This window comes from Podarcis filfolensis, assembly GCF_964270895.1.
Source record: "Podarcis filfolensis genome assembly, chromosome: 3".
Taxonomy (NCBI): Eukaryota; Metazoa; Chordata; class Lepidosauria; order Squamata; family Lacertidae; genus Podarcis; species Podarcis filfolensis.
The window spans coordinates 42,539,618-42,564,867 of NC_139606.1; positions in this window are offsets into that span (position 1 = coordinate 42,539,618).

A 25,250-nucleotide genomic window follows, 5' to 3' on the forward strand; every position below is an offset into this window, starting at 1 on the left:
CCAGAACAGCAAGAGGGATTGCTGCTTTCACTGCACAGTGGTCCCTCTTGCTGTTCTGGCTTCTGAGATTCAGAATATTTTTTTTCTTGTTTTCCTCCTCCAAAAACTAGGTGCGTCTTGTGGTCTGGTGCATCTTATAGAGCGGAAAATGCGGTAATGGGCTGAAGACTTTAAAAGCCTGAATTATTGGACAAGGCATATTAATCCCCTGATTCTAAACTTACTCATGTTGGAAAATGTCACTGAAATTAACTTGGTTTGGTGCCTGGGGGTTAATATTGCTTATTGATATGTATTATTATCTGGTCAGCTCACTTACTTGGCAACAAGTAGCAGCACAAAGCAAGTGAAGCAAAATGTCTTCAAAGGATGAACCAGCATTTGCTGAGTTTTGAAAAATGAGAATTGAGAAATGCTTATTTATTTGTCATGAAATTTTGTATTATTTTTGTATGTGTGTGTTTTAAAAAAATCTGTCTTGTTTTCTAGTTTTAGATTATGATTGATTCCATTTTTAACATGGATACTTTTAGCTGCCTTGAGGGTTGGTTGATAATGGAAAAGTGGGGTTTAAGTTATCCTAATTAATTAAAAAATCAAAATATGCCTTGTTCAAATTCCCATTGGAAGTGCAAAAAGGGGGAGCAAGAGGCATTCACATGCTCATGGTTTGTTAACCTTTTTCCTGCATCTTAGGCACTGTTCCTGTTTTCTTTTCCTCTGTTAATACTCGAAATGGCAGAAGGGTTTCCCTTAGGCAAGCTGCGAAGCAGCATAACTGAAGCCTGGTCCCTGTTGAAAACAGCATCTCTGAAAGTTCCGTGCAGGTTATTAAAAATTCTGCTTACTTTACAACGGTCTGTTAACAGCTCTAATGTATTTAACATGTGCAGCCTATTGACTTTTAAGTAGCATTTTATGGAAGTAGCGGACGTGGTTATTAGGCAGTAAGATTTACGCTTCATTTTCAGTCCTGAATCTGGGAATCTAGCAAAAGGGGAAAGAAACCTTCAAATAATACTTTAAAAAAAAAAAAAGTGTGGGGAGACACACCTTGTAAGCTGACAGAAAATTAAACCAGACTGCTGCTGTTGCATCTGCATAACTATTGAACCATTTCTCCTGAGGAAGAACTTTGTGTGATTAAATGTGATCCCACTTGGGCAAAAATTGGTCAACAGTGAAATTGCCCTTGTTGTGGGCTTCATATTTCCATTAGGTGCCACATATATAGCGCTGGAAAGCTAGCGGGTCTGTGACCCTGATGGGAGCAGTGATGGTATGCTAATGCAAAAAAATTCCCAGGTTTGTGGAACTCCTTTCACAGAGAAACTCGCCTGGTGCCTACCTTGTTATTAGGGACAAAGCAGTGGTCCCCAAACTTTTCTCACCTGGACCGCTTGAACATTGCTGAGAGTCTTCGCAGACTACTTAATGATTTTTATGCCTATTATAACAACAGCAATGCACTGTGCTAGATGCTGTGTGGTTTTAATCGTATTTTTATTTCTTTTTTATTTCTTCTAATTTGTATTTTATTGTATTGCAACTTGAGAATTCTGCAAAAAGCACAGGGGGAAAATAAAAATCTATTCTCTGTTGTAGATTGTGTTCCCTCTGGGCAGGATCTGAGATCTTTCTATGATCTGTGTAGTGGGCAACATACAACACCACTAAATAAATATTATAAATAGCAGGAATAATAATTAATTTGCATAATTTATAATATATTGTAACAGCCTCAACCTGTGCATATTTAACTGAGGGTTCATCCACACTAGAAAGCATGGGTCCAAGTGGTTTCCCCCTTGTCCCGCTCCTTTCCCGGGGGAAAACTCAGTCTTTAGTGCTAAATTGGAGCAAATGTCAATCCCTAGAAAACTTGAATTGTCATTTGCTGTGATTGAGCTCTAAAGAGTGGTTTCCTCCAAGGGGAGGGGAGAGCAGCAGGACAAAGGAAGTGTGGATAAGCCCTAAGATGCAAGTCTCCCTAAATTCAACCATTCTTCTGCAGTGTTAAATGTGCACAAGATTTCAGGCATAAGGAACATCATCCTTATAGGTTTTATCAATGAATAACCAAAAGGTAGGGGTTTTGTTTTGTTTTTACTGCAGGTCACTCTAGGCCCCTCCAGTAGAGATGGAGGAGGAATCTGTTTTAATTTATACATAGAATTTGGCAATCTGAGAAGCTAGTGCACTGTTGCTTTTAAAAAAAAATCTTGACTAATTATGTGCAAAACTACATGTAGAAATGCGTATTTTATATGTATAATATTGTATAAAAGAGTCAATCCCCATGCAGCACTATATTTCTGCAGCATAATATTATAAGGATTAATAAATAAGTATTTTTATACAGTTATATGCATTGTTATATACATTTGCTTCTGCACCGGGTACTTTAGGAAACCCGTAGTGTATATTCATGTAGTATGTGTCTTACGCCGTATGTATAATAATAAACATAATTATAGATAGATAAACAAGAAGTTTTTGTAGTTTTAGCAGAACTGGTAAAAAAAAAAATGTTTTTCAAGACCAAGGAATGAGTTGGGAGTTAGGAAACATCTGCACAGATAAGCTCAGCAAAGAGATTTTCAGAAAACATGCCTACCCTCTGCTAGGTCACTGTGCCTTCACAACACAAAGGCCAAAAACAGAAAGTAAAAAGATTTTTATAAGCCAGTCTCAAAACTAGTTTGGGTTGCCCTAGCTGCTATTAAAATGCAGGCTTTAATCTTCCAAAACAACTCTCTCAAAAGCAAGTTTTACTTCCCCAACCTTTCACATTTTGTGGGATGTTCTGCCATCAAATTTAAGGGAGTGAATTACAACACTTTGTCTAAGTTGCATTCAAAATGTCCTTCTGGGCACTGTAAGACTAAGAGAGCAGCATTTCTGCAGCTATCGAGAGAAATCGGACAACTCATATCACCAACACAGTAATCCTATGCACTGGAATTTGACTAAGAAATCTTGAACTTGACCCAGGAATTCAAGTATAAACTGTTTAATGCAGTTGCTTCACCCTCAGCTTTATTTCTATGAATCATTTTGAGTCTTCAGTATGTTTACTTGGAAGTAATTTCTATTAAACTCATGGAACTTGCATAGAATGGTGCTGTTAATCTCTGGTCATGTCCCACCCCCTCCATAATGATGCTAGGTTACCAATGAGTGTTGAATGGCAATATTTTCAGTTTTACACACCTGTTGTTGCTGCTGCTGCTGTTATTATTATTAATTAAATTTGTATACTACCCCTTCATCCATAGATCTCAGGGCGGTTCACAGCATAAAAATACACAATAAAAGCACAAAATGCATAATAATAAAAGCACAAAATGCACCTTCAGCGCACCCCCCAATCTGCAAAGGAGCCCGGTTACAGGCTCCGGAGCGAAACGGGGTGTCTGGCGTGGTGCTGAGAGTCAATTGTTTCTTCCGTGGAGTGAAGCCGCACAGCTGTTGCCGGAGAGCGCTGACCTTTTTCCTGTGACAATTCGGCTACCAAACAACTACCCGTGAGTAGGTCAAGTTTAAAGATCGGGGAATAAGGAAAAAAAGTACTAATTTGGCACCGAAGCGGGAAGGTGTAAACAGGAAGTCCACCTTCCGTTTCTTGTAAACAGATCAAAGCAAAGACTGTCTAAGCCAAGACCTTGAAAATCGCTTTAAAAGGACTTAAATCCTAACATCAATATAAGAGAACTCCCTCCCTGAGTTGCAGGAGAGGGGAGGGAAAAGGGGGAAGTATTTTTTGCCTGCAAAAAAAGAGAGAAAAGGGAACAAAGACCACCACTTAATGCCTGGGAACGGACTGTCAAGGGACAATAGAACTGCCGTACTGTGAATCGCGCTGTTTATGGACAATGCAACTTTTTGACAGCTAACTCTGTAAGAGAGATACTTTGATTCTGAAGGGTTTCTCCAGACTTGAAACTGTTGCTTACTTCATTAAAGGGGGGATTTGGGAAAGTTGGAAAAGTTATTTTATTGTAACAAGCTTTGACTGTTACTGTGTCCCCCTAGAGGAACTCTGAAATTGTTACAACTGGCCAGGGAATTTTCCACTCTAAACTGGCCAGGGGAATTTTCCACTACAAAACAAGCTCTGGCCGTGGGATTGACCTTGATCCCTAGATAAAGTGTTATGGCAAACTTGCCTCAGGAAAAAACAACAAGATCGGGAAAAATTAGACTGCAGCAGCGAAGAGCATCAGCAGCTGGCCCTTCTGCTCCACTAGGGGAAGATTCTGCTCAAGTTGGGCTAAAAGGAATGGCATCTGAAGAGGGTTTAGCTTCAGCATTAGGAAAAATTTATGAATCTTTGGAAAAATTAAGCAAACAAGTTGCTGAAGCAACAACTAAAATTGACCAAAACACTATAAGCATCAATAACTTGGGGCAGAAGGAGAACTCAAATACAGAATCTATTGAGAAACTGCAGCAGGAATCTACTTCGAATCGAAAGACAGCTGAAGAAGCAAAGGAAAAAGCATTGGCTGTAGAGGAAAAGATACCATCGATATGTAGGCAACTCGAGGATCATAGGTCGTTGCTGTCTATGATTGAATTGAAAGAAAAACAGACAAATTTAAGGATCAGGGCTGTACCTGAACTTGAGAAAGACAGTTTGAGTGATTTTCTTACGCAGGAATTTGCAGACTTTTGGAACTTAGACTCAGATAAGCAAGATTTCAAGATAGTAAGCGCTTTTAGACTTGGAAGAGGGGGGAGAAAGAACAGGGTGAGAGACTGTTTGATTACCCTCCGAACAAAAGAGGAGAGAGACAAAATATTGAGTCTGCGCTTCCAGAAGACTTTGGAAATACATGAATCAAGAGTGGAGATATTTAAAGACATCCCAAAATACCTTTTGGATCTTAGGTCTAATTACGGAGATCTGGTGGCCCTGTTGAGAGGAAATAGAACTGTGTTCAGGTGGGAATTCCCCCAAGGCCTATCTTTTACCTTCAAAGGGAGAAAGTTTAAAATAAGATCAGTGGAAGATAAAGAAAATTTTTTGAGAGAGCACGGAGAAGACCTGCAAAAAGAAGCTGAAGAAGAGCCAAGAGCATTAAAACCAGGAATACAAGACATAGTACCACTACCTTTGGGATTGGACAAGCTAGAGAAAGTGATACCACCGACAGAACAAGAACAACTACTGGGTGCAGTTGGAGGAAAAGCAAAATAAATACACCATGTCTCTGCAATTATTAAGTTGGAATATTCATGGCTTTAACTCCCCGGAGAAAAGGAAAAAAGTCTTTCATTTATTGAAAAAGGAACAATTGGACTTGATTTGCTTACAGGAAACACACGTGATAAGGCTACATAGGAAAGTATTGATTAATAAAAGATTGGGTCAAGAGTTTATTTCATCGGACAAGGTCAAAAAGAGAGGAGTAGTAATTTATGCAAAAGAGAGCCTATCACTGAAATTTATCTTTAAAGATGACCAAGGAAGATTTGTGGCAATTGAAATCCAAACACAAGGAGAGAAATTTCTGATAGTAGGAGTATATGCACCAAATGAGGGGAAATCTGAATTTTTTAAGAAGTTGCACGAGACATTGTTGGACTATATGGATTACAACATTATTATGATGGGAGATATGAATGGAGTGGTATCTACAAACATGGATAAGTCACAGAGACAGGTAGTCACCAAAGATGGCAGACTACCAAAAACTTTGAGATGACTGACAATATGGACTTGATTGACATTTGGAGAACAAAGAATCCCTTGGGTAGAGAGGGAACTTTCTTCTCTGAAGCCAAAATGACATGGACAAGAATTGACCAAATCTGGATAACTAGAGGACTGGCTCCCAAGATTCGAAAAGCGGAAATATGCCCTAAAACTTGCTCCGACCATAATGCTGTGAGAATGGAGGTGAAACTAACACCAACTGGTTCCTTTAGATGGAGGATGAATGACACCTTGTTTAGAGATGCAGAGGTTACTAAGAAGGCCCAAAAAACCTTGAGAGACTATTTTGAGATAAATATGAACACTACTATGGAAAAAAGAGTAATCTGGGACGCAAGCAAAGCGGTTATGAGGGGGTTTCTAATTCAACAGAATGCAATAAAGAAGAGAACTCAAAATGAGAAAAAAGATAAAATTTTGGAGAAAATAAAAGAGGGAGAGAGGAAATTGAGAGTGAAACCAAAGTCACAAGAGATTCTGAGAGAAATAAAGTTATACCAAGTTCAATATATGAAAATGATGAACCAGGAAATAGAATGGAAAATCAAACAGATGAGACAAAGGACATTTGAATCGGCTAACATATATGGGAAACTGCTAGCTTGGCAAATGAAAAAAAGACAAAAACTTAACATTATTACCGATTTGGAAGTGGAAGGAAAGAATATACAGAATCCAGTGGAAATTAGAAAATGTTTCCAGAGGTATTTTAAACAGTTATATACACAAGGCCCACAGAAAGAAACTGACATAAATCAATTTTTAAAAACAAATGAACTACAAAAAATCTCTCAAGAAAATAAGTTAATGTTGAACTATAAAATAACAGAACAGGAGGTGGAAGGTGCCATCCAGAATATGCAGTTGGGCAAATCTCTAGGGCCGGATGGCCTAACCTCAAAATATTATAGATCTTTGAAAGATTGGATAATTCAACCACTAAAGGAGGTCTGCAATGAAATTTTGGAGGGGAAAAACGCGCCAGAGTCGTGGAAGGAAGCCTATATTACACTTATACCGAAAACTGAAAAGTCTGAAAAGACATAACTTAAGAACTACCGCCCCATATCCCTGCTTAATGTGGATTACAAAATTTTTGCAGATATTTTGGCTAAAAGGCTAAAAAAAGTATTAGTGGAGGAGATACATAAAGACCAAGCTGGCTTTCTCCCGGGTAGACACTTGTCTGACAACACAAGGAATATAATTAAAATTTTGGAGAAGTTGCAAGTGAACATTAACACTAAAGCAGTCTTAATCTTTGTAGATGCGGAGAAAGCCTTTGATAATATTTATTGGAGCTTCATGAAGAAAAATCTTCAGGGGATGGGGGTTGGTCAAGGGTTTGAAAATGGTTTAGGTGCAATTTACTCAGAACAAAAGGCTAAACTAATAGTTAATAATGTGGTGACAGGGGAATTTAAGATAGAGAAAGGGACACGACAAGGCTGCCCAATTTCCCCATTGCTCTTTATTTCGGTTCTGGAGGTTTTGCTAAATATGATTAGAAGGGACCATCTGATCAAAGGTATACAGGTCGGAGCCAAACAGTACAAATTGAAAGCTTTCGCAGATGACCTAGTATTGACACTACAGGAGCCAGAATCTAGTACTAAAAGAGTATTGGATCTGATTCAAGAATTTGGTCAAGTGGCAGGATTTAAGTTGAATAAGTTAAAAACTAAGGTTCTTGAGAAAAATTTAACACCGATTGAGAAAGAGAGGTTTCAGAAGGAGACAGGGTTAACATTGGTTAAGAAAGTTAAATACCTGGGGGTGAACATGACGCAAAGAACTTAAATTTATTTAAAGACAACTATGAGAAATGTTGGTCAGAAGTGAAAAAGGATCTAGAAATATGGTCAAACCTGAAGCTTTCCTTGCTTGGTCGAATTGCTGTTATAAAGATGAATGTATTGCCAAGAATGTTATTTTTGTTTCAATCGTTGCAAATTTTGGACAAAATGGATTGTTTCAAGAAGTAGCAGAGAGATATTTCTAGATTTATCTGGCAGGGCAAGAAGCCCAGAATAAAATTTAAAATATTAACTGATGTAAAGGAAAGAGGTGGATTTGCCCTGCCAGATCTTAAACTCTATTATGAATCAGCAGCATTTTGCTGGCTGAAAGAATGGCTGCTTCTTGAGAACACAGACATTTTGGATTTAGAAGGTTTTAATAATGTTTTTGGGTGGCATGCATATTTGTGGTATGACAAGGTTAAAGCACACAAAGCATTTAAAAACCATATTGTCAGGAAAGCATTGTTTAATGTCTGGATAAGATACAAAGATTTACCTGAAAATAAAACCCCAAGGTGGTTATCACCGATGGAAGCGAAGGCTCAGAAAAAACTCAATATGGAGGCCAAATGGCCGAAATATTGGGAGATTTTGGAACAAGAAGGTGACAAATTGAAATTGCAGAGTTTTGAGAAATTAAAAGATAAAGTGCGAGACTGGCTTCATTATTATCAAATAAGGGAGGCTTACAATATGGATAAAAAAAATGGCTTCCAGGTGGAAAAATCAAAATTGGAAATAGAACTGTTAGATCCTAAAACTAAGATACTATCAAGAATGTATAACTTGCTGTTGAAATGGAATATGCAGGATGAAACGGTTAAATCTGCTATGATTAAATGGGCACAAGATGTTGGACATGACATAATGTTTGCTGACTGGGAACAGTTGTGGACCACAGGTATGAAATTCACGGCATGTAATGCCTTAAGAGAGAATATTATGAAAATGATATACAGGTGGTACATGACACCAGTCAAGCTTGCAAAAATTTATCATTTGTCTGATAATAAATGTTGGAAATGTAAAGAGAATGAAGGTACATTCTTTCACCTTTGGTGGACGTGCCCAAGGATTAAGGCCTTCTGGGAGATGATCTATAATGAAATGAAAAAGGTATTTAAATATACCTTCCTGAAGAAACCAGAGGCCTTTCTCCTGGGCATGGTCGGCCAGTTGTTGCCAAAGAAGGATAGAACTTTCTTTATGTACGCTACAACAGCAGCAAGAATACTCATCACAAAGTATTGGAAGACACAAGATTTACCCACCCTGGAAGAATGGCAGATGAAAGTGATAGACTATATGGAACTGGCGGAAATGACTGGCAGAATCCGAGACCAGGGAGAAGAGTCGGTGGAAGAAGATTGGAAGAAATTCAAAGACTATTTGCAGAAACATTGTAAAATTAATGAATGTTAAAATGATGTCGGATTGAAATGAAGCGGCCTTAGCAACAAGGTTAATAAGAATATGTAAAAATGGATTGATAACGGATGAAAATATAAAGTTATAATATGTTGAGATATAGAATTAAGATAAAAATAAGGAGGGTAAGGATTTGCTGAATTAACCATGTGAATGGGAATACAAAAAAGGGAGGTGTGAGGAGGTCGGGGAAATAAGTAAATGAAATCTAAGATATGAAAAGATTGATTTGTTTTTAACTATTTTCTATTTATTTTTTCTGTATTTTGCATTTCCCCCCCATGTATTTTTGTACTTTTTGTATTTTTCCTTTTTCTTCTGTTTTACTCTGTAACTTTTTTCTTTTTGTAAAACTTTAATAAATATCTTTTTTTTAAAGAAAAAACATAATGATGCTAGGTTATCAATGAGTGTTGAATGGTAATATTTTCAGTTTTACACACCTGTTGTTGTTGCTGCTGCTGCTATTATTATTAATTAAATTTGTATACTACCCCTTCATCCATAGATCTCAGGGCAGTTCACAGCATAAAAATACACAATAAAAGCACAAAATGTATAATAAAAAGAAGAACAAGAACAAAACAAAATGATACGCCCCAAATTAAAAGGATATAGGATGTTTGTCAGCCAAAAACCTGTTTGAATGTTTTCGCCTGGCACATGTGTTGGTGTCTATTTATGGCTTCGAGTGCTTCAGCATTCCCTAAAGGGCTGGAAGGATTACTTGGATTGTCACAAAATATCAAACCAGTTTCTATTGTTTATAAATGTTTGCTGGAAGCTTGTAAAGTAGAAGATCAGCAATTTAAGGACGTCTGGGAAAGGAGTGTACCATACAACCTAATGGAAAATTGCTTTGGAATTTATGTGAAATACTTCATTTATTCAGCAAAAATCGATACCTATTCAAATATTTGGAGGGCATATATCAAACTGTATTAGCGAAAGCATGCCTCAGGTTAAGAACAGTTTAAGATCGGATCTCCGGAACAAATTAAGTTCGTAGCTAGAGTACCACTGTACTGTGAATGTGAGCTGGCAAATTTGTTTCTCTTTTGCTCTCTCTGCATATATATTTGTGTGTGCAGACCCTCCAAGTATCACTATTTTCCAGGGACAGCCCTGGAGTTATAGAAGCTGTCCTGGTTTCTGACTTGATCCTGGAATGTCCTGCTTTTCCTTAGGATGTCCCTATTTCATCGGATAAATGTTGGAGCGTATGGTAGGATGTGCCTATTTTCACTGGAGGATATGGAATTAAGCTACCCCCAAACGAAGGAGATAAGTAACTTCTAACCAACCTTTAGAAGACATCTGAAGGCAGCCCTGTATAGCAATTTTCAAAATAAAATAAAATTTGATGTTGTATTATGTTGGAAGCCGCCCAGAGTGGCTGGGGCAACCCAGTCAGATGGGCAGGGTATAAATAATAAAATTATTCTTATTGTGGAATAGGACGTTCCTATTTTCATGGTAGAAATGTTGGACACACACGTACAGTTGCAGGGGTTGCCAACATGCTGCTAATGGGCTAATGGTGCCCATAAAGGTAAAGGGACCCCTGACCATTAGGTCCAGTTGCGGACGACTCTGGGATTGCGGCACTCATCTTGCTTTATTGGCCGAGGGAGCTGGCGTACAGCTTCCGGGTCATGTGGCCAGCATGACTAAGCCGCTTCTGGCAAACCAGAGCACCACACGGAAACACTGTTTACCTTCCCGTCAGAGCGGTACCTATTTATCTACTTGCACTAGCATGCTTTTGAACTGCTAGGTTGGCAGGAGCTGGGACCGAGCAACGGGAGCTCACCCCGTCGTGGGGATTCGAACCACCAACCTTCTGATCGGCAAGCCCTAGACTCTGTGGTTTAACATGAAAGGTTGCAGTAAATATTATCTGGAAAAACAACAGTGTGCAAGACACAGCTTGCTCTCTGTCTCAGCTCCTTTTTGCGCTGACTGGGCCTCTCTTACATTGAACATGCCCTGTTAAGCACATCCACATTTCATTGGATGTCATGATTTGATAACCACCCTCTCTGCCATTTTGAATGAAGAACTGACGTGAAGAGTTTCAGCAGTGTGGAAGGAACTGTCCAGTCAGTTTCTTGTCGCCATCCTCTCCTTTGTTTTAGGCAGGAAAATGTTTTGGGTCAGGCCTGGCTAACACTATGAACGAATACTGAAATTCCAGTGCTTAAAGTATCCCTGCCTTGTGATTAATGACAAAACTGTTTGGCCTCATGAGCCATCACTTCGCATTTTAGAGGACATCGGAGAGCTCTTGACTTTTGTTGTGGTTGCTAATCTTTTCCGTTTAGAGGGCACCCTTTGGGTCCACTTTGTATTCCCAAAACATGGTGGATTTGTTCCCATCATGTTTTCAGTGTCAAGATAAGATGTTCTTTGGACTTTTATGGTAAAAGAGATTTTGATTAGAGCCCACTAGCTGGGTTTGACCCACACAAATTTTCTTTTCTTGTGAGGTAATCTTTTCTTCTTCATCTCATTAGCAACATCTGACCTGATGGAGTACAATTGTCTATCAGCCCCCAGGCTCACATTGTTAACATTGCAGCTCTACAGAGGCCTTGAGAACGATACTAATATATTCACAACAGGAGGAAACTGCCAACAGAAACAGATCCTGAATTTGTTCCCAAACAGGATGATAAAAAAAATAAAAAATTCCATTCAGACCACACACAAATCTTCTGGCTTGCATGTGGAGCTTGTAGCATACACTTGCTTTGCCCTTGCTATATAAACAGCAGGCACAGAGTTCTTTACATGGGTATCTAAGGCATTTTTGCTTATAGTTTTTAAACTCAGCAGTGTATCAATATTGGTAGGAAGGGAAGGAGGGGGAGAGACCAAATCTGAACACTTCCTATATGATTTTGAAGGTGGTGCAGGGGCCTTGAGTCTTTCTTCAGTTCCTTAATCCCCCAGAAAGACACTTGAACAGTGCAATGAAAAAGTCAAATATTTTCTCTCGCATCCTGCTACCATTGTAGTTACCGTATTTTTTGCCCCATAGGGCGCACCGGCCCATAGGGCGCACCTAGTTTTTTGGGGGGAAATAAAGAAAATTTTTTTTATTTTCCCCCCAGGCGCGGGCCTGGGGCGGGGGGAAGCATGGGCTTCCCCCGACCCCAGCCCCCAGAACAGGCTGCTATCCGCAAGCCTTGGGAGCCTGGTGGGAGCTCCCCAGGCTTGCGGATATCTGCCCGAAGCCCGGGGCGCGCTGCTCAGCGCGCCCCAGGCTTCGGGATGCAGGCTGCTATCCACAAGCCTAGGGAGCCCTGTGGGAACTCCCGCGGGCTCCCCAGGCCTGCAGATATCTGCCTAAAGCCTGGAGAGCAAGAGGGGTCGGCGCGCACCGACCCCTCTCGCTCTCCAGGCTTCAGCGAAAGCCGGCATTCGCCCCATAGGATGCACATACATTTCCCCTTCATTTTTTGGAGGGGAAAAAGTGCATCCTATAGGGCGAAAAATACGATAATTGTTTTGATTTTGCAGGGAGTAAAAAAATTCATTGCACACTAACTGCCCAGATTAAAGATACAGAAACTCTTTAATATATAAAAATAGTGAGCTGTGTCCATTGTTACAAGTAGAATGAGGAAGGGAACAATTTTTGATGACTCTACCTTCCCACCCTGCAGCCCACTTCCCCCTAAGTCTGTCCGGAAAAATGGGAGACCTTTCAGAGCAGATTTTGGGAACACATAGGGGACTGCAAGAGGGAGTGGGATAGCTGAACATGGCTTCCCTCCACATTTCACTCATGAAAGCCTCACCATAAATTAAGCAGCACCTTTGGATCCAACTTTGGTGGTGGTGGAGAATTTGGAGGTATATTCTGCAACGTGTCACTGGTGCAATGCTAGTGGCATTAGTAGCAGATTTATACTGGATTGTCCACATCACCATTCCCTTTTATTAGTTGTTCTGCAATGATCCATTATTGCTCTTGCACTATACAAAAGCAGGATAAGAACCCCAGTACCTTTGTGGCGCGAAAATCCACAAGGATTTGAGCAAGAAGCTACAAGGCATGTCGTGACAGGAAACAAAGCCCAAAGCTTTTGCAGATGCAAGTGTTTAACTGCCCCAAAACCATAATGAGTACTAATCATCATTAATGAACAATAAAAAGGATGCCCGGAGGAGCTCTAAAGTGACTCAAACTTATCATTCAATTCCCCCCCCCCCCAAAAAAATGTTCTTTAATACAAGAAATAAATTTTCAATGCAATCAGACTCACACTCCTATAACACTAAATATACTTACTAGCGTGCCTTCATTAAATTCAGTGGTATTTACCTCTTCATAAGCATGTTTAGGGCTGTGCTTAACAGCTGTGCAAAATGTTGAGCTTTCAGTCCAGAATACCAGGTAAAATACCTCATATTGAGGAAGCTTATTTAATAGTAAAAGTGCTCCAAATAAACCATGGCAAGAAAGCTTGCTGTAGACTGAAAGGGAACTGCTTTTATTAATACCAAGGACAACATAAAGACTAAGGGAGACTTTTCCAAAGCTGGTTAGTAGGGTAGCCCAACACCTTTAATAAAACCAAGGTGACAGACCATGAAAATATTTACTTCAGTCCTATAAGCAAATCTGATACTGTTGCTGAAAGATGGCCTCAGGCATCTGCCCAAGCCTTCAACAGAAGTGGCCATGGTGCTAGTATATAGCAGGGGAGGGGGAGGCCTTACAACAGGGGGCTGAAAACTCCTTATGGACAATCAGAATACCTTTGATATTTTAAACCAGTTAGAAACTTTAAAAAACAAAACACTGAACTCAAATATTTACAGAGGTCACATGATGGAATGTGCCATTTAACAGAAAATATATCTCCTCGTTAAAAAAATTAGAGCATTTTTTGTCTGAGATTTTACAGCATTTTTTGCCTAAGAATCACGTGTTTTCATAAATTAGCACTAGGGGCACATGAAGGAAAAGAAGGAAAATGCATGAAATTATTTTATGCTGCGTTTCATTGCTAATACTTCCTCATCCATTACCAGGACTAGACACAGAGAGTGGATGGCATACAAGTCCCCTTCTGAGACACAAATAGATCATTAAAATACTCGGAACAATTATTACTTTTCCGTTCTGAATTCCACAAAACAGCTAGAACTATTTTTTTGTAGCTCCCTGGATAGCTATTAGTAGCAATGAAGCTAAACAATTTTTAAAAAGCTTTCTTGGGCGGATGGGACGATAACAGCTTCAGTAACTTAAAATAAAAAGGGTTGGCTATATTTGATAACGTTTTATACATTTAAATAATTGTTTGAGTCATGTTCAGTTTTCAAAACAAATTCTTTCTTCTTTTGAAATCCTACTAACTACATACCCTCCAACACTTTAAAGCCAAAGTCTTCCTGGATGCCATCTTCCTATTTCTTATCTGAAGAGCATGGCAGCCATTTTGGTTGTCTTTGTCTCATACAATTTCGTGCTGTGGTTCCCCTGTGAGTGCTTTTTGGGGGACATAGTACCCCAAAATGCATGACTTGGGTGCTGCGAAATATCGCAGCCCCCCAAATAAATAAATGCTTGGGGGGGGGGGAATTGCACAAGATCACAACAACCAAAATCAATGCTGTTCTCTCACAATAAAAAAAATGGGATGACATTTGTGGCGTATCTAACTGTGTTTGTTTTAAGTCCCATTGCAATTGAAATGATGCAGCAGGCATTCCATGATTCAGTGAGGAGAAAGCCATAGATCATAGAAACATCTGTCTATGAAAGGCTGCTTATGGCTCACTGTAATTCTGTGACCCACTTTATTCTGAACAAGCCTGATCTATGCTAATACCACCTTCACCTCAATGCTAGCTGGGAAAAGAGAAGGATACAGGCTGATGGCCAAAGTGGCTTCATTTTAAGCCAACTTCTTGTGGGAGGGTCTCCATCGTTCCTGGGGCTAGCCCAAGACATTTTGCTGCCTGAGTCGAAGAACAAGCAAGTGGCAGTTGAATCCTGCTTGAGCTCTCATGGTGGGATAGCATTTTCCACAGCATCTGAGGATGCAGGCCAGATTGTAGCCTCCAGGACAGGCCAACGGAAATACAAAGGGGAATGGCGGTAGGGTCCTCAGGAGGAACACTCAATAGGCTGTCACTGCTGCCTCCTAGCACCTACTGCCTGAAATGGTCACATCATTCTGACGAATCATAGAGCTGCCCAACAAAGAAATATTTGTTGCAGTTCTTCATGCATCGTGCAAGGATGACTCTTAGAATTTGCTCTTTGTTATTTTTCTCATTGCTAGTAATGGGAAACCTGAAAGAAAAATGCAGATCCTGTAATCTGTCCCGCAACTGGAAAGATTTAGGATGAAAAAGTAAACAAACAAGGCAATCCATATTTTTATTATGTTCTGCTCAGTAACAGTCAGGATTTTTTTTTTAAAGATTCATGTTTATTTTTCCTATTGCTGCAGAACCTTTTATCCCATTATTGTCTTCTGCTTCTTTTAGGTTTGTTTAAATAAACAATGAAATGGCAACAATATAGACCCACTTTTACACTTGGGCCTTTTGTTCCCTCCATTGCTGATGTTTGTTTCTTCGGAAGAGTGACTTCTAACTGCAGTTTTGAACGTTCTGTGACATGGTAGATGGAGGCTTTCTGGAGGAAGTGGAGAAATCAAGACAGAATACAAAGGGCACTCATCTTATGTATTTGATACCGCCTTCGGTAGGTGTGCTTTTTTTTTTTTTAAGGAAAAGAAAAACCAGAAATCCCAGTTGATTCACACATTTCTCCTTTTCCTGCTCTTCCCTATCCTTCTTCATATCATCATCATCATCATCATCATCATCATCATCATCACCATCACCATACTCTGTTGCTTTTTTATCTTACCTTTTTGCTACAGCAACAGTGGCTAATCTGCACCTCAGGGAACATACCTGGCCTCCTAGGCAAAGGGTTTTGTCCTACTCCAAAACTCCACTGATTTTGGCAGCAGCAGCAGCAAAATGAAAAACAAATAAATAATATTATTCAGCCCAGATTGGGTTGCAATTAATCCTCTCTCTGATCATCAGATTGATGATTTGAGGAATGGTAAGGGAATGATAGCATGGATCAGATGAAGATGGGGAATTCATGTGTGTGTGTGTGTGTGTGTGTGTGTGTGTGTGTGTATTCATACTATCTGTGCTGTGTGCATGTGCATGTGCATTCAAGAGAGTGGGGCAGCCACACCTGCTACTGGCATGTGGCCCCTGTAGAGTCAATGAAGAGTGAATGTGGTCCCCAGGTCAAAGACAGGAATGGGGAATCTATGACCCTCCAGATTTTATCGGACTTAATCTCCCATGATCCCTACCCAGCATGGATGATAGCAGTTGTAGTCTAACAACAAGGCCACAGGTTTCTATCCCTGCTCTAAAGAGGTTAGGGCAGCATGCATGGCTCTTCCTATCTCATTTAATCCTCACAGCAGCCCTCTGAGGTAGGTTAAACTGTTTCATGGCTAAACAGGGGTTTTGGAACAAAGGTCTAACACTCTGATCACACCACCACACTGGCATAGGTGTGTGGCATTGTGCAGCAGTAGTAATGCAGAGCCTAACATTGCTAGGTGCTGTTCTTTATTGTTATATTATTAAAACACTTGCATGTTCAGTAGTATCAAGTGATGACTTGCATGTGTGAATCAACCATCACATGACCTGGTGTCAAATGAGGTCCAATAGTTTTCAATTGAGACAGTTCACCCTATGATAAGTCATCAGCTTAGGACATCAAGTGATGCTTATGCTTGCATGAATCGACATTTACGGTAAGTTTCTGCCGCAGCTCACTCAGAAACTGCAATGCATCATTAAAGGAATTCTTGAACTTTTTGACGACACATTAATAACGCTGGGGAGGAGGTCTTGAAATGTCAGCATTCGCATAATAAGATACACATGATCATTAAGAGCAATAGGAGCTATTGGAACATTTGACAAAGAACACGCAGTAAACTTTTAATATGGTTTCTCTAAAAAAGAAAATGTGCTCCATAACACTCTCTCATTATAGAAGTGCATAAACAAAGCCACTTCACCCCTAAATAGCATTGCTAACATAGTAAAGAATTGACATTCAGTTTTCAAAGGCAGAAATGTTGATCTCGTTGTCCTTGTCAAGTTCCCAGAAATGCGTGTGGTTGTAAACCAGGAGATATCAAGATGTGTAGCGCTTGATTCTAATCTTCCTTACACTGGGTTTACTGAGTTCTGTGGCTAGATCCATTATTATACCACTATAAATGAGACTGGTGTCAGGTCACTCCATGAAAGTAATGTTAAAACTCCAGGCCAAGTTCAAGCTGAACTGAAGTCAGAGGAAAGAAAGCATCTGGAGCTTCAATAGTCAGTGATACTGAGGAGTACAACACTTAACTAGATCAGGGAGGCTTGTAGCCAGGGAGGAGAGAATCTCTCAATTTCATTTTCTCATTTTTCAAATCTTAAGTTGAGTTTTCCACATTGCCACATTGGTCTGCATTATATATATAAAAAAACATTTTCATGAAAATTTGCCAGTGTTTTAGGGTGAATTTTTCCTAATATATACAATTTTTCCTAATGTACACATTTTTGTGTATTCATCTCAAGCTTTCTGTTCTATTGTTTCCTTCAGACATATTACCTTATCCCAAGGAACAGCCCTCCAGAGGTTTTAAACTCCAGCTTCCAGCAGCCACAGCAGTTAGAGATCATGGATTACACTTCTGGATTATCCATCCCTGCGTTTTGCTCGTGGTACACTGTGGTATATGGGCCAGCTTTGGATTGTGGATCAGTGACCTTCCTGTTTCCAGTTTCTCTACAAAAAAAAAGGCATAGCATGATGCACATTAAACTCACTTTCAAATGGTAAGCATGCTTGCCTAGTAAGACTTAAAATGTGCCTGACTTGGGTCTCACCCATCTTTTCCCCTCCCAACTAAAGACATGTGCCTGACTTGTTGCAAGTTTTCATACACCAATTTGCTTTATGAAAAACACAGTTTTCTCTTATGGAAAATCCCAACATTTTCTTAAAGAGATGAACACAACATCCAACCCAACATAACTTGTTATGAAAGTTCATAACAATCCATTTTTATAGTCAAAGCAGCACTTGAAATAAAAAACCATACTATATACTAACTATTTAGTATTACTACTAAATTATAAATAATACTAAACATATATAGCAGTATCACTGTGCTTTAGTGACACACACACACACACACACACACACACACACACACACTTCCTCTAAGAACATCCAATTTAAATTTTAAAAATTGAGAAAACTATACAGGGAGGAGTGGGGAGCAGAAATACATATGTACAGGGTGGGCTTTTGTGAGACATCTTTTAGTAGATAAAACAGTGGGTATAGCCTGGGAAGTATGCATGAACATAACCCAAATTTGTGGGTGGTCACCGTGCCATGTGCAGTGTAATAACACTTATTCAATAGTGTGCTGCAGTATTTGAAAATTGAGCCACATTGTAGGTGGCAAACTTGCACTGATCATTTATGAAAAAATCTATTTTTGTAATGAATGGAAACATTCAGAAACCTTTTCCAGCAGAGACTCCCATAAAAGGCCCAGAAGAATAGGTATGAGTTTATTTCAAGTTCAGTTTCTCCAGGTTTCTCATTTTCCCACTCCTACATTCAGTTCTCTGGATTTCAACATCCGTTTATATTTTTGAAAAATGCTCTTGAAAGTTCACTGCATTTTAGTCCGAATTTATTCTAATATGCACAAGCTTCTATGCCTAATTTTGCAAAGCAGTTTCCCTTTATGTAATAAATTCTTGTAAGTGATGTGTGTGTGTGTGCATTTCTATGCACACTTTATCCCAGTATGTGCAGTTTTGTACACATTAATTGGCCAGACAACTGCACTGTGAAGTTCAGAGAACGGCGACTTTCAAAGGATGGATGTGTGAATAAAATCCACACACCCCATCCATATGAAAGAGTTAACACACACACACACACACACAAAATGCTGCAAGAGAGATTCCCAGAGATGCACATACTGGAAGGAAAACAAAGAGTCCTGGCCCTTTCACTGGAGTCACCAGGGGGTGGCAGCCTAAGGCATGCTTTTGCTGGGCATGCTTGTATTTTCTGTGAAAGCAGGAAACAGATGTCCTGTTTTCTCAGATGTTGGTGCTGTGGTCTTTGCCCAATGCTAATAATAATCAATTTGCAGCAAACTCCTCTCTCTCTCTCTCTCTCTCTCTCTCTCTCTCTCTCTTTCTCTCTCTGTGAGAGAGCCCTCTAGTAAAACAAATAAAGATTATAAATTCAGATGGAAATAACACCAGCTTTATTTCTCAGCAAGCCCAATATTTCAGCAAACTTCATCTTTTGCTGTACTTTTGTTGAATTAATGACTCAGACCCAGATATGCTTCCACTCCATCCCAAAGCTTCATTTGATGCTGCTCTGGGGGAGAACATAAAAGAGACTATGCTAGCAAGGGAAAAGATGGGTTTTGAATTGTGGATTTGTTGAATCTTGGTTTATTGAGAAAATGATGCTAATACACTGGAATTGCTAATAAATGAATTATGCTTACGGTATGCAAATTCATAGGAAGCAATTCATAAATGAAATCATTAATTGTAACAAGAAAATTGGATAACTTTATAGGAATAATAAATCATCTTTCACACACATTTCTCAAGGCAATGTACAAAACTGAATATGGTTCCAATGGTTTTATTAAATAGTTGTGAGAAACTTCTGACATTTAAGGTTTAGAATGGAACAAGATACCTATGAAGACTGTGGAATCTCTTTCTTCCATGATGCTTTAAATTTAAGATTTCTTGTCTCAGGAAAGGAAGGTTTATTAAATGACCAGAGGGCTTCCTTTCAACAATAAGGGTTAGCTCATGTGGTTAAAATGGCCTCCATGTGAGGCACCAAAACAGCTTTCAGCAATGTAACCGTGTGAGAACAAAATGAGTTACCCAGTCAGTGTACATCCACTTTGACCCAGCCGGGACTGCTGAGTGGAAATTGCTGCTGCTGTATTAGCAGATGGGTTAGTGAACACAATATATCCTGCCTGCAGACTAAGCAACGCTCTTTAGTCTGCATCACATAGAAGCAGTTTTGGCTATGCAACTGTCCCTAAGACCATCTACAGTTGCACCATTGCAGTTATCATTCTATTGTGAGTAGTCAGGATACCAGACTAATGGAGAAGTAAGCTTCAGCGTTACTTAAGACTTTTGAACAGTTGAGCAAAGTTTTAAAAATGTGAAATTTTATCTTCTTTAATAGTGCATCACTCTCTTGCACCAATTCAGGTATAGTTGTGCTGTTTTAACAAAACTAATGCAAATTCAGTAATGCTGAAAAAACCTGGCTTTACAGAATCACCCAGAGGGCCATATAGCCCAACTCCCCTGCAATGCAGGAATCTCAACTAAAACATCCTTCCAACCCTTTCTTAAAAACCTCAAATGAGAGTCCACCACCTCCCAAGGGAGACCAGCCAATGTCAAACAGCTCCTACCATCAAGAAGTTCCTCCTAATGTTTAATTTGAATCTCATTTCTTATTACTTGAAGCCATTGGTTTGGGTTCTACACTTCAGAGCAGGAGAAGACAAGCTTGCTCTTTCATGTGACAGCCCCTTAGATATTATTATTATTATTATTATTATTATTATTATTATTATTATTATTATCAATGTCAAGAACAGCCTGGAGGGACCCTTAAGTATTGTTTTTGAATTTATGGTCAGCCCAGATCCTTTGCGTCTTGGTTCAGAGAGACAGACAGAGACCATACCCTCCAACATTTCTCTGATGAAAATAGGAACGTCCCATTCCATACTGATAAATTTACTATTTATACCCCACACATCTTACTGGGTTGCCCCAGCTGCTCTGGGCAACTTCCAACATATATAAGAAAACATTAAACATGAAAAAAAAACCTTCCCAATACAGGATTGTCTTCTGGTGTCTTCTAAAGGTTGTACAGTAACGTATCTCCTTGGCTTGTGGGTTGCATAATTCCACGCCCTCCAATGTGAATAGGCACATCTTACCATATCCCCCAACATTTCTCCTATGAAAATAGGGACATTCTAAGGAAAAGTGGGACATTCTGGGATCAAGACTGAAACTGGGATGGCTTCTCTAAATCAGGGATGCCCCTAGAAAATAGGGACACTTGGAGGGTCTGAGAAAGAGACTTGTATCTACGTACATAACTCAGTCTCATGGGAACTAGACAGGTTCAATTTCCAATTCACTTTACAGAATAAATTGAGTTCTAGAGACTCTAGGTTTCCTTTCTGGAAGGATCCTTTTAACTGAAGATGCTTGGTTTTAATGTTGTGATCTTCTGCCTGGAAGGCATGTGCTGTACCATTGAACCAAACTATGGATCTTCTTCAAACTTGGCGAAGTTCCTACCTGGAAAGTACTTCTGTGTCAGAAACATGTAGATTGTTATGTGTGATGATAACACGTGATTGTAGTTTGCTGCACACACCATGGCTTTCCAACATGTGCAAACCATGCATACACAATGAAGTTAAGTAAATATCCATGTGACTATTAAGCAAAATAACCTAAATGCAGGTTGCACATTATTTACTTCTTGACAACATTTGAGGTGATTAAAGCCATGATTAAAGCACCTGCTACTTTTGAGATTCTTCTACATCCAGTTATCTGTAACCAAAATAGGCCCCTGAATCTCAGCTTTCACATAAACATTGAATATTTATGATTCTGATCAATAGTCACATATCAAACGTTCACCAAATGGCCTTGTATTCTAATTACAGACAATCAATGTTTTCTTCCATGGGTGGCTCATCAGCCAATACAGCCTTCACAATTTAATCTGTGATATCAAAATACAGGTTATTAGCCTTGTCAGTTTTGGCACATTATCATATGATAACAAATTAATGTATGTTGTAAAGTGGTGAGTGGCAGACATTTATGAATTAAATAGCACAGGACATCTACAGCATGATGAATCAGACACATAGGATTCCACTGAATGCCAAGTAAAATATATACTGGAATGTAGTTATAAATTAAAACCTTTTCGTTAAAAAAAATAGTTTTTTAGAAAAGAAACAACAAATTCAAGATGATGATCTGTATTTTCCTTCCTTCCTTCCTTCCTTCCTTCCTTCCTTCCTTCCTTCCTTCCTTCCTTCTGTATCCTTTGCATTTCTTACTTCTCTAAATTTTGTGGTACAGTACTGTTTTGTTTTAAATAACAAAATGTGTTAAAAATAGAATGAACTATTTTTAGAAATGTATACACTGAGGCAAAATATTTATGCCAATAAAGGCCAATAATAATAAACAAATGCAAGATATGTATTTTGTGATAGTGTGTATTTCAACATGAATTTTTGTATTAATTTTTCTTTTTTTAAGTATTAGATTATTGCAGAAATGGTATGTGATGGATTTATAGATGATCATCTGGAGATAGCTATAAAGTAGGTCACCCAAGACTGACAAGCATAGTCACCCAATCAAGTAGTGGATCCAATGATGCTAAACTGGGTTTTGAAAAGAAAAAGCCACTCATCTATTGGAAATGGAAATGATTTGAATAATGAAATCTTTATTAATCTCAAAACTTGGCCTGCGGTTGTTTTTGTATTGAAACCCAGATTTCTTGCTTCAAGTTTTGCACAATTAGAATGCAAATTCTCTTTCTCAGTGCCTGTCCATCTGCGTACGCCTGTCACTTTAGTGTAATGAATGACACCATATTGCCCAAACCCAATATGAACTGGTGCATTTAAAGGATTTACTGGGATTATATTATGTTACAGCCTTTCAGTGCCCACCTGGCCCAGAGAATATGGATTCTGTAGGCGGGTTCTAATACTTTCAGCTGTTATCACACTTTACGGATAGTAATCACTTGTTTTCCAGGTGCCCTTTGGATTATCTACAATACCGTTGGGTTGAGTTTTTAATATCCTGAAATGCTAAGGTCTAAGTGAGAACTGATATATAGCAATGTGTATTTTACCCCTTGATCCTTTGGCTGTGGATTCTAAAACGCAGTGCATCCTATGTCGGATCAAAGTGTGAAGTTACATCTGTTCTTCAGTCTGGCTTAAGATATCACCCCAAAGAGAAAAGGAAAAGAAAGAACAATGCCAGCAGAATTTGTGTAGTTTAATCTCTGCTGGCATGTGATGCAAATTCTTCAGGACAGACCACAAATATTTGAAGGTCTCTCGTTCATACCAGGACACAATGGGACTGAAAATGGGATCAGGAACACCTGGAAAAGCCACAGACCCAGAGTGAAGGGGTTAAAGGAAGAAAACTCTTAAGGGGATGGTAAATGTACACTCTCAAGACAGCTGCTTCAGGACTTGGAACAAAAGCCCTTAAAGAAGCAGCTTAAACAAAAATATGAGAAGTCAACATCACCTCTCCTTAAAAAAGGCACTTCTACCAACTCTTGTCAATTTTCATAGGGAGAACAACTTTAAAAAAAGATGAGTGTGCCACACTTGAATATTAAGAGAGACCTTAACAACACCACCACCACCACCCAGTGTGGTATAGTTCACAAGACTGAGCAGAGCTGGGTTCAAATCCTTCATAAACTATTTAACTCAGTGGGTGGCACATTCTCTCTACCAGAGTTTTTATGATAGCAAATAGAGAAGTCACTCCTAGCTCCATAGCAAAATATGATAGAAATGTAGTTGTGTCATTTGCAGTAGTGTTAATATTAACTTTTGATTGCTGCATTAAATCTAACATTACTTCGGTTGTGGTCAGTGGCGTAGCGTGGGGGGTGCAGCGGGGGCCGGCCGCACCGGGCGCAACATCTGGGGTTAGGGCAAATCCATGGGTTAGGGGGCGCAAATCCACGGGTTAGGGGGCGCAATTCCACGGGTTAGGGGGCGCAAATTACTTGCCTTGCCCCGGGTGCTGACAACCCACGCTACGCCACTGGTTGTGGTTATTTCTAAAGTGAAATCACAATAAAGTCATGATAAGCTTTCAAAACACTAAGTTAATTTGACGGCAAATAAATTAATTGGACCACAAATAAGTTAATTGGACTGCATATCAAAAAGCCAGGGATGTCTTGTTTTATCAAAGTGTAATTTTATTGTCTGCTTTCACCACAGCTGCCAACAGGATACTTACGTAATTGCTCTGATTGCCACAACCTTACCTAAATTGTTTATCTCTGTTAATCTGTGTTCATCATCACTCAGAGGGCTGAGACAGACAACTCTCATCCCCACGTTTGTAGGAATCAGTTAGAAAGGCTGTTGCCATGTACCCAATTAGTGTCTGTCCCCTGACCAGAAAAGGAACTGGTAATAAGGATGATATCAAAGCTTGAATGCAATATATATTTCACTGAACCCCATGAGCAAACTTGGGTATGAATCTGGATTGCTCAGGGCCACAATGAAGCCTGTGATTTGTGTGTGCATTCAGTAATGTTCAACAACAGTAAATGGTGATGCACCCCAAGGCTGGTGTTATCCTGGCAATGCTGAGTGCATTAAGAGAACAACAAAGGAATAAGGAAGGTTTAAGTCAATTATATTAGCAGAGCTGAAGGTAGATGGGGAAAGAGTATTGAGTCAGGGAACTGTGCACACACTAGCAAATATTTATGGGGACATTTCTTCCTTAGCAGGTGACTCAAATTAAAATCCTGCCTCACATAGTTCAAAAAGGCAGTGCTTTACAATCCTGTCAATGGCCCCCAGATGGTGGAATAACTTCTCTGGGGTACATCTTTTGCCACCACTGTATGCTTTTCAATTACTGGTCAAAAAGTGAAGCCCACCCCCCTCAGTTTATGGAATGATCTCTCCAAGGTGCATCTTGGGCCATTACATTATGATTTTTGGACACTTGGTCAAGACACACCTATTTGCTGAGGACTTTGGTTGAGTGGAGCTTTTCCTTCCTGTTGAAAAGCTGTTCTGCTGTTTTGTTAAGTTTATTGGTTAGTATTGTGGGTTAAAAAATAATCATTTTAATGATAATTTATGCTTGGGTTAATTATCATTTCCATAACCCTCTCTGGGATTATTCAGTGAAAGACAGGCTATCAGTATAAACAACATCATCACCAACATATGGGAATTTTAAATTGTGTTTCTATGTGTACCAGAACTGGGCTCAGTTTTGTTACCTTAACTCACATTACTCTGTGTATGGTTTGTAAGTGATTTACCTACAACATATTTTTAGTACCCCCCCCC